This window comes from Scaptodrosophila lebanonensis, unplaced genomic scaffold (assembly GCF_003285725.1).
Source record: "Scaptodrosophila lebanonensis strain 11010-0011.00,11010-0021.00 unplaced genomic scaffold, SlebRS2 tig00000339-arrow-arrow-pilon, whole genome shotgun sequence".
Lineage (NCBI taxonomy): Eukaryota > Metazoa > Arthropoda > Insecta > Diptera > Drosophilidae > Scaptodrosophila > Scaptodrosophila lebanonensis.
Window position 1 is genome coordinate 95,939 of NW_022060654.1, and position 11,456 is coordinate 107,394.

General features: G+C 35.1%; 2 long non-coding RNA genes across 2 annotated transcripts; both read left to right on the forward strand.

The window, feature by feature from the left end:
• Positions 1–2,575: 2,575 nt before the first annotated feature.
• On the forward strand, positions 2,576–3,155 carry LOC115630151. The gene is made up of 2 exons (XR_003996022.1): positions 2,576–2,825; positions 2,885–3,155. It is a non-coding gene; the product is annotated as an uncharacterized LOC115630151 (long non-coding RNA).
• Positions 3,156–10,143: 6,988 nt separating this feature from the next.
• LOC115630183 lies at positions 10,144–10,374 on the forward strand. Its single transcript, XR_003996053.1, has 2 exons — positions 10,144–10,206; positions 10,266–10,374. It is a non-coding gene; the product is annotated as an uncharacterized LOC115630183 (long non-coding RNA).
• Positions 10,375–11,456: the final 1,082 nt, after the last annotated feature.

The following is an 11,456-nucleotide window of genomic DNA, read 5'->3' on the forward strand; positions in this document are numbered from 1 at the left end:
TGGGAGTTGTCCTGTAAAAAAAAATGTTGGGGCACAAAAGGAAACCGCGTCAACAGCCCACAGCCCAAACGGTAAAAGCTAGGATGCTGAAATTTGGGCTCAAGTATCCTATCATGGTGTAGATGCGCACTAAGAAGGGATTTTGGAAAATTCGAGCTCCAAAGGGGGGAAATGTAGCTCCAAAGTTTGTTTGAAAAATCCGCATTTTTCAACCGATCGACTTAAAACTTAGTTTCTAAAATCAATTAAAGAATACAAACAAAACTGCATACTTAGATTTGTGTTGGAGCTTGAATTATTTGGGTTTTAATATTTATTCACTATTTCAAATGAAAAGTTTGTGTTATAAATTTAGTCCGATCGATTTAAAATTTGGGTAATGTAATCTACGTAACTAAATCTACAACTTTGCATTCATGGATTTTCAAAATATGCATTTTACAAAAGCATGCAGAACAAACAATACAAAATATCAAACAGTTGGGGACAACTAAGTATACATACACACATACAAACATTGAAATAGCCAAAGCAAAATGTGAGACACTAATGTGTGAATGTCCATACATATGTGCACATCTATGTGTGTACATATGTATCTACATATGTATGTATGTACATTCGTCTTGCACTGACACAGCAAGAAATGTTAATTAATTGAAAATTATATAACATTTTTAAAAGTAATTTTTTCTTTGTTTAGTGCATTTGGCATTAATAACTTTATGCAGCAACAACAAATATCAAATAGTTGGGGACATCACATACACACACTCACACACACAACAAGCAACAGTTCGTGTCTATGTGTGCGGTTCTCTACGTACGGTTGAAAAAGTAAAGAGAAACATACATATGTATGTATGTATGCCTTTGTATGAATATAGCATGTATGTACATTCGCATTAATGTATACATTGGGCAATCGAACACAGTTGTTTGATTGTAAAAAAAATAATGCTCTAAAAACAACAACAACTGCAAGTCATTGGCTCGCTCTTCTTCTTTCGTTGTGACCATTTAATGTTAATTGCAAAGGCAAAACGCCAAAAGTTTACAGTTACCGTCGCTAGGCAACGACTGCGTAAGCGATAGTAAAGCAAAAACCGAATAACGGAGCTACGCATATTCTGCTTCGCATTGCGGGCAGATGTATGTATGTATATGATTTGTTCTTATTGATGTCAATAAATAATTCGATTTTGTTATTTAAATATTCTGCTTATTGCATTCAAACTTCGATATTTTGATGGTATCGGTGGCTTCAACTATCGAAAGTTTTACTCTAGCAAATTGAGATGAGAATTGTCAGTGCTTTTTGACACGGGTGCCGTGTTTCATATTCCGAGTTTGTGCGTGACCGTATTGACTCAATATGGCACGAAAAGACTCAAATGTGAATTTAGAATTATTCCCCTTTTTTGCACATAGTCTATCTTAAAACGTTGCGTTATATATAAAACAGTTTGTCCTGACTAATTGGTGATCAACGCACAGCCCAAACGGTAAAAGATGAAATTTGGACTCAAGTATCCATCATAGTGTAGGAGCACACTAAGAAAGGCTTTTGGAAAATTCTAGCTCCAAAGGGGGGGAAAACGAGCTTTAAAAAATATTAGTTATAGTGGTCATGTTCGTTTAACCAAATAGTTTGGCAAGAACAAAAATGTAACGGACTACTGAATAATTTTTTGTCAAGAACAGAAAATGTTCATTTATATACCTTAAATGCCTTCCTACTGGTAACTTATAATGCGGAAGCATATGGGTAGGTTATGCACACACAAAATAAATACAATTGGAAACATTATATTGAGCCGGGTTAAGACGGGCAATACCTGCTAGTCAAATATATTTATGGCTATAACTTCTTGTTAAAGACCTATTATGATGAAACTTGGCATACGGACACATAATAACTAACTGGAGGTATTTGCAAAATTTTAGTTAGAAATTCCAAGAATTACGGGAGTTAGAGATAATCGCGATTTGCATTGGAGAGGGGGGGAGGTAGGGAAATTCTAAAAAACACATTTTCTGCGTATTCACATAAGGCATCTTGGACTTTAAATTTAATATCCCTAGGTCCTATAGTGTTAGTTATAGCAAGGTCTATATTTTAAACAGTAGGCTTCAAACAATAAACTATTTTTAAAAAGTGGGCGTGGTTATACGCTCATACCACCCATATACATATATTAAATGATATGTGAGTAAATCATGATGTCAGTGACACATTTGGAAAAAGTGACTTCTTGATTAGATTACAATATTTGTAAATAGACCAAAAATACGACCTCAAAATGGAACAAAAACTTGGAAATTTTGGCCGATTCTATTTATTCTATTTATACATTTATACATAGTGTTGGTCATGCTGTTCTTACCCCAAATTTTCTATCGTTTTTAAAAGGGTTAGTTTGGCCTTTGATATATTCACGATGTTTTTAAAATTTTCAAGTGATCGCAAATTGCTGTACAGTGCTTTGGGGAAGTCCCCACCTATTTGGGGGTATATGATGAACATTCCAATCGAATCACAATTCATTTCTCGATAAGTCACACTTCGAAACACTTCCTATAAATGAATATACACAAGAAATTCTGGAATAAAGATAAAAAATTTGCTTAAAAAATGCAATTGCGGAACCGTGATGTCCCCCTAGTTATAGGAAAAGTATACACATACAACAATCCTAACTACAGGAATATCCAATTAGGATATATTAATAAAAAACGTAAAACTCGTCGGAATAAGGCTGGACTAAAAAATACTTCTGCTCAGATTGCGGCCGATGTGCGGGATCCTGCCGGCTTAGTTAAATGTATAGTAAAACAGTCCACTTTCAACTTTTGCCCCTAATACCCGAACTGTTTTTTTCAGATATCACTATTGGAATTGATCCGGCATATTGAACCGATTTATTGTTTTTAAAATTTAAATATGCTTAACAAATGCTGCCCCAGAAGGAATGAGATCGCCAAAGCGAACGCAAAAAAACGGTCTTCGAGAACTTGAATTGGAAAAAAGCTGTCAACCACGTTTTGAATTACTTCTTCAGCAGCAAGCCCCTGTTTTTACCTTAAGTTTTCTAGTACAAGACTTATTAAACGGGTTGTTCCCTTTGGCGATGGGTTTATGATTAGTAGCTGAATGATTTGTCTATTGTTGATTTGTAAAAGCAAAGTCATCGAAGAAACTATAACAGAATTCCCAAGTGTGTCCTTGTACCCCAATGTACCCTTGAGTGAAAATAAAACAAGTAAAAAAGCTAAAGTCGGGTGTCCCGACTTTGAAATACTATGTACATATGTTTACAAAACCAATTAACAAAAAAAGTTTTGATCGATTTTACCTCTTTTCGTATTCGAACTCACGCAAAGGGTGTATAATTGCACATTTGCATAGCAATTGCGTCTGTGTGAGTGTATGTATGCCTATGCGCATCTATTCGTGTCTGTGTAAGCATTTTCGCAGTCAACCAAACAGCAACATCAACAACAGCCGCGGGCAGCGCTTGAGCTGCGCTGCATCAGCAAATATATTTATGGCTATAACTTCTTGTTAAATCGGTCTATCATAGTAAAACTTGACATAGGGACACATACACAACGCACAGCCCAAGGTAAAGTCTAGGAAGCTGAAATTTGGACTCAAGTATCCTTTCATAGTCTAGCTGCCCACTAAGAAGGGATTTTGGAAAACTCGAGCTCCAAAGGGGGGAAAACAGGCTCCAATGTTTGTATGAAAAATCTACAGTTTTCATCTGATTAACTTCAAACTTTCAACTTCAAACAAGTTTGTATACTCTCAGAACAATTCCAAGAAAAACTGTATACTTGGTTTTTATACTCTGTACATGAAATGTACAAGAGTATATTAGGTTTGCGGGAGCTGAAAAATGTAACAGGCAGAAGGAGGCGTGGCAGACCCCACAAAGTATATATATTCTTGATCAGCATGACGAGACGAGTCGATCTAGCCCTGTCTGTCTGTCTGTCCGTCTGTCCGTCCGTATGAACACCTGGATCTCAGAGACTATAAGAGATAGAGACACCAAATTTTGCACAAAGATGCGTTATGTGTGTATTCTATACGAGTTTGTTTTATTTTTTTGATTTTCCCCCCACTTCCCCCCTATGGGGGTTTTCCCGATTTTCCATTCGTATAATCGCCTATATCTCGGAGACTATAAGACCTAGGAACACCAAATTTTAGTCCAAGATGCCTTGTGTGAATACGAAGAAATTGTATATTTTGGAATTCCCATCCCTCCCCCCTCTACCCCACAAATCGTAACTCCCGTAATTCTTGGAATTTCGAACTAAAATTTTGGAAATACCCCCAGTTGGTTAATATGTGTCCGTATGCCAAATTTCATTATGATAGACCGATTTAACAAGAAGTTATAGCCATAAATATATTTGCTGATGCAGCGCAGCTCAAGCGCTGCCCGCGGCTGTTGTTGATGTTGCTGTTTGGTTGACTGCGAAAATGCTTACACAGACACGAATAGATGCGCATAGGCATACATACACTCACACAGACGCAATTGCTATGTAAATGTTCAATTATACACCCTTTACGTGAGTTCAAATACCGAGAGAGGTAAAATCGATCAAATTTTTTTTTATTTTCTTAATTTTTTTATTTTCTATAATTATTGTAAACATATGTTCAGAGTATTTCAAAGTCGGGACACCCGACTTTAGCTTTTTTACTTGTTTGATATTTTTTTTGGGGCCCAAAATATGGGAGTTGTCCTGTAAAAAAAATGTTGGGGCACAAAAGGAAACCGCGTCAACAGCCCACAGCCCAAACGGTAAAAGCTAGGATGCTGAAATTTGGGCTCAAGTATCCTATCATGGTGTAGATGCGCACTAAGAAGGGATTTTGGAAAATTCGAGCTCCAAAGGGGGGAAATGTAGCTCCAAAGTTTGTTTGAAAAATCCGCATTTTTCAACCGATCGACTTAAAACTTAGTTTCTAAAATCAATTAAAGAATACAAACAAAACTGCATACTTAGATTTGTGTTGGAGCTTGAATTATTTGGGTTTTAATATTTATTCACTATTTCAAATGAAAAGTTTGTGTTATAAATTTAGTCCGATCGATTTAAAATTTGGGTAATGTAATCTACGTAACTAAATCTACAACTTTGCATTCATGGATTTTCAAAATATGCATTTTACAAAAGCATGCAGAACAAACAATACAAAATATCAAACAGTTGGGGACAACTAAGTATACATACACACATACAAACATTGAAATAGCCAAAGCAAAATGTGAGACACTAATGTGTGAATGTCCATACATATGTGCACATCTATGTGTGTACATATGTATCTACATATGTATGTATGTACATTCGTCTTGCACTGACACAGCAAGAAATGTTAATTAATTGAAAATTATATAACATTTTTAAAAGTAATTTTTTCTTTGTTTAGTGCATTTGGCATTAATAACTTTATGCAGCAACAACAAATATCAAATAGTTGGGGACATCACATACACACACTCACACACACAACAAGCAACAGTTCGTGTCTATGTGTGCGGTTCTCTACGTACGGTTGAAAAAGTAAAGAGAAACATACATATGTATGTATGTATGCCTTTGTATGAATATAGCATGTATGTACATTCGCATTAATGTATACATTGGGCAATCGAACACAGTTGTTTGATTGTAAAAAAAATAATGCTCTAAAAACAACAACAACTGCAAGTCATTGGCTCGCTCTTCTTCTTTCGTTGTGACCATTTAATGTTAATTGCAAAGGCAAAACGCCAAAAGTTTACAGTTACCGTCACTAGGCAACGACTGCGTAAGCGATAGTAAAGCAAAAACCGAATAACGGAGCTACGCATATTCTGCTTCGCATTGCGGGCAGATGTATGTATGTATATGATTTGTTCTTATTGATGTCAATAAATAATTCGATTTTGTTATTTAAATATTCTGCTTATTGCATTCAAACTTCGATATTTTGATGGTATCGGTGGCTTCAACTATCGAAAGTTTTACTCTAGCAAATTGAGATGAGAATTGTCAGTGCTTTTTGACACGGGTGCCGTGTTTCATATTCCGAGTTTGTGCGTGACCGTATTGACTCAATATGGCACGAAAAGACTCAAATGTGAATTTAGAATTATTCCCCTTTTTTGCACATAGTCTATCTTAAAACGTTGCGTTATATATAAAACAGTTTGTCCTGACTAATTGGTGATCAACGCACAGCCCAAACGGTAAAAGATGAAATTTGGACTCAAGTATCCCTCATAGTGTAGGGAGCACACTAAGAAAGGCTTTTGGAAAATTCTAGCTCCAAAGGGGGGAAAAACGAGCTTTAAAAAATATTAGTTATAGTGGTCATGTTCGTTTAACCAAATAGTTTGGCAAGAACAAAAATGTAACGGACTACTGAATAATTTTTTGTCAAGAACAGAAAATGTTCATTTATATACCTTAAATGCCTTCCTACTGGTAACTTATAATGCGGAAGCATATGGGTAGGTTATGCACACACAAAATAAATACAATTGGAAACATTATATTGAGCCGGGTTAAGACGGGCAATACCTGCTAGTCAAATATATTTATGGCTATAACTTCTTGTTAAAGACCTATTATGATGAAACTTGGCATACGGACACATAATAACTAACTGGAGGTATTTGCAAAATTTTAGTTAGAAATTCCAAGAATTACGGGAGTTAGAGGAAATCGCGATTTGCATTGGAGAGGGGGGGAGGTAGGGAAATTCTAAAAAACACATTTTTCTGCGTATTCACATAAGGCATCTTGGACTTTAAATTAATATCCCTAGGTCCTATAGTGTTAGTTATAGCAAGGTCTATATTTTAAACATTAGGCTTCAAACAATAAACTATTTTTAAAAAGTGGGCGTGGTTATACGCTCATACCACCCATATACATATATTAAATGATATGTGAGTAAATCATGATGTCAGTGACACATTTGGAAAAAGTGACTTCTTGATTAGATTACAATATTTGTAAATATACCAAAAATACGACCTCAAAATGGAACAAAAACTTGGAAATTTTGGCCGATTCTATTTATTCTATTTATACATTTATACATAGTGTTGGTCATGCTGTTCTTACCCCAAATTTTCTATCGTTTTTAAAAGGGTTAGTATGGCTTTTGATATATTCACGATGTTTTTAAAATTTTAAAGTGATCGCAAATTGCTGCTACAGTGCTTTAGGTGAAATCCCCACCTATTTGGGGGTATATGATGAACATTCCAATCGAATCACAATTCATGTCTCGATAAGTCACACTTCGAAACACTTCCTATAAATGAATATACACAAGAAATTCTGGAATAAAGATAAAAAATTTGCTTAAAAAATCCAATTGCGGAACCGTGATGTCCCAGATGCCATATGTGAATACGCAGAAAATGTGTACTTTGGAATTTTCCCTCCCGCCCCCCCTCTCCAATGCAAATCGCAATTTTCTCTCACTCTGGTAATTCTTGAATTTCGAACTAATATTTTGCAAATGCCCCCAGTTAGTTTAATATGTGTCCGTATGTCAAGTTTCACTATGATAGACCGATTTTAACAAGAAGTTTATAGCCATAAATATATTGCTGCTACAGCGCAGCTCAAGCGCTGCCCGCGGCTGTGTTTGATGTTGCTGTTTGGGTTGTCTGTTACACAGACACGAATAGACACAACACTCGCGGGTAGCGCTGCAGCATCTATATATATAAAACAGTTTGTCATGACTGACTGACTGACTGACTGACTGACTGACTAACTGATTGATGATCAACGCACAGCCCAAACGGTAAAGGCTAGGAAACTGAAATTTGGACTCAAGTATCCTTTCATAGTCTAGGTGCCCAATAAGAGGGGATTTTGGAAAACTCGAGCTCCAAAGGGGGGAAAATGTTGGGGCACAAAAGGAAACCGCGTCAACAGCCCACAGCCCAAAAGGTAAAAAGCTAGGTTGCTGAAATTTGGGCTCAAGTATCATATCATGGTGTAGATGCGCACTAAGAAGGGATTTTGGAAAATTTGAGCTCCAAAGGGGGGAAATGTAGCTCCAAAGTTTGTTTGAAAAATCCCGCATTTTTCAACCGATCGACTTAAAACTTAGTTTCTAAAATCAATTAAAGAATACAAACAAAACTGCATACTTAGATTTGTGTTGGAGCTTCAATTATTGGGGTTTTAATATTTATTCACTATTTCAAATGAAAAGTTTGTGTTATAAATTTAGTCCGATCGATTTAAAATTTGGGTAATGTAATGTACGTAACTAAATCTAAATAATGCCTCTAAAAACAACAACAACTGCAAGTCCTTGGCTCGCTCTTCTTTTTTCGTTGCGACCATTTTTATGTTAATTGCAAAGGCAAAACGCCAAAAGTTTACAGTTACCGTCGCTAGGCAACGACTGCGTAAGCGATAGTAAAGCAAAACCGAATAACGGAGCTACGCATATTCTGCTTCGCATTGTGGGCAGATGTATGTATGTATATGATTTGTTCTTATTAATCTCAATAAATAATTAGATTTTATTATTTAAATATTCTGCTTATTGCATTCAAACTTCGATATTTTGATGGTATCGGTGGCTTCAACTATCGAAAGTTTTACTCTAGCAAATTGAGATGAGAATTGTCAGTGCTTTTGACACGGGTGCCGTTGTTTCATATTCCGAGTTTGTGCGTGACCGTATTGACTCAATATGGCTCGAAAAGACTCAAATTTAGAATTAGGATATACCGTTATAATTATATAATTCCCCTTTTTTTCACATAGTTTATCTTTAAACGTTGCGTTATATATAAAACAGTTTGTCCTGACTAATTGGTGATCAACGCACAGCCCAAACGGTAAAAGATGAAATTTGGACTCAAGTATCCATCATAGTGTAGGAGCACACTAAGAAAGGCTTTTGGAAAATTCTAGCTCCAAAGGGGGGAAAACGAGCTTTAAAAAATATTAGTTATAGTGGTCATGTTCGTTTAACCAAATAGTTTTGGCAAGAACAAAAATGTAACGGACTACTGAATAATTTTTTTGTCAAGAACAGAAAATGTTCATTTAAATACCTTAAATGCCTTCCTACTGGTAACTTATAAGGTGAAAGCATATGGGTAGGTTATGCACACACAAAATAAATACAATTGGAAACATTATATTGAGCCGGGTTAAGACGGGCAATACCTGCTAGTCAAATATATTTATTGCTATAACTTCTTGTTAAAGACCTATTATGATGAAACTATGGCATACGGACACATAATAACTAACTGGAGGTATTTGCAAAATTTTAGTTAGAAATTCCAATAATTACGGGAGTTAGAGAAAATCGCGAATTGCATTGGAGAGGGGGGGAAGTAGGGAAATTCTAAAAAACACATTTTCTGCGTATTCACATAAGGCATCTTGGACTTTAAATTTAATATCCCTAGGTCCTATAGTGTTAGTTATAGCGAGGTCTATATTTAAACTGTAGGCTTCAAACAATAAACTATTTTTAAAAAAGTGGGCGTGGTTATACGCTCATACCACCCATATACATATAATAAATGATATGTGAGTAAATCATGATGTCAGTGACACATTTGGAAAAAGTGACTTCTTGATTAGATTACAATATTTGTAAATAGACCAAAATACGACCTCAAAATGGAACAAAAACTTGGAAATTTTGGCCGATTCTATTTATTCTATTTATACATTTATACATAGTGTTGGTCATGCTGTTCTTACCCCAAATTTTCTATCGTTTTTAAAAGGGTTAGTTTGGCTTTTGATATATTCACGATGTTTTTAAAATTTTCAAGTGATCGCAAATTGCTGTACAGTGCTTTGGGAAATCCCCACCTATTTGGGGGTATATGATGAACATTCCAATCGCATCACAATTCATTTCTCGATAAGTCACACTTCGAAACACTTCCTATAAATGAATATACACAAGAAATTCTGGAATAAAGATAAAAAATTTGCTTAAAAAATGCAATTGCGGAACCGTGATGTCCCCCTAGTTATAGGAAAAGTATACACATACAACAATCCTAACTACAGGAATATCCAATTAGGATATATTATAAAAAAACGTAAACTCGTCGGAATAAGGCTGGACTAAAAATACTTCTGATCAGATTGCGGCCGATGTGCGGGATCCTGCCGGCTTAGTTAAATGTATAGTAAAACAGTCCACTTTCAACTTTTGCCCCTAATACCCGAACTGTTTTTTTCAGATATCACTATTGGAATTGATCCGGCATATTGAACCGATTTATTGTTTTTAAAATTTAAATATGCTTAACAAATGCTGCCCCAGAAGGAATGAGATCGCCAAAGCGAACGCCATAAAACGGTCTTCGAGAACTTGAATTGGAAAAAAACTGTCAACCACGTTTTGAATTACTTCTTCAGCAGCAAGCCCCTGTTTTTACCTTAAGTTTTCTAGTACAAGACTTATTAAACGGGTTGTTCCCTTTGGCGATGGGTTTATGATTAGTAGCTGAATGATTTGTCTATTGTTGATTTGTAAAAGCAAAGGCATCGAAGAAACTATAAACAGAAATCCCAAGTGTGTCCTTGTACCCCAATGTACCCTTGAGTGAAAATAAAACAAGTAAAAAAGCTAAAGTCGGGTGTCCCGACTTTAAAATACTCTGTACATATGTTTACAAAACCAATTAACAAAAAAAAATTTTGATCGATTTTACCTCTTTTCGTATTCGAACTCACGTAAAGGGTGTATAATTGCACATTTGCATAGCAATTGCGTCTGTGTGAGTGTATGTATGCCTATGCGCATCTATTCGTGTCTGTGTAACCATGTGTGCAGTCAACCAAACAGCAACATCAACAACAGCCGCGGGCAGCGCTTGAGCTGCGCTGCAGCAGCAAATATATTTATGGCTATAACTTCTTGTTAAATCGGTCTATCATAGTGAAACTTGACATACGGACACATATTAACTAACTGGGGGTATTTGCAATATTTGATGTATGTATGTATATAATTTGTTTTTATTGATCCAATAAATAATTAGATTTTATTATTTAAATATTCTGCTTATTGCATTCAAACTTCGATATTTTGATGGTATCGGTGGCTTCAACTATCGAAAGTTTTTTTTTATTTATTTATTTATTTATTTATTTATTTATTAACCTTATCCTAGCGTTACAAGTATCGGTTACTTTTAAATTATTACGCTAGTCATTACAATTTAATCATAGTTTTAGTTTTCACATTAAACATTTTCATTATTCTTTGTAATTATATATTTTTAATTGGATAGTTTAATGGATAGTTTATACTTAATCTAAATTGCCTACTAAACTATGTGTGTCGTTAATATTATAATTTTTAATATTTTATTATTTTTATTTTATTTTAATTTAGTTAATGTTTTGTAAGTGTGCTAGAATCTTAA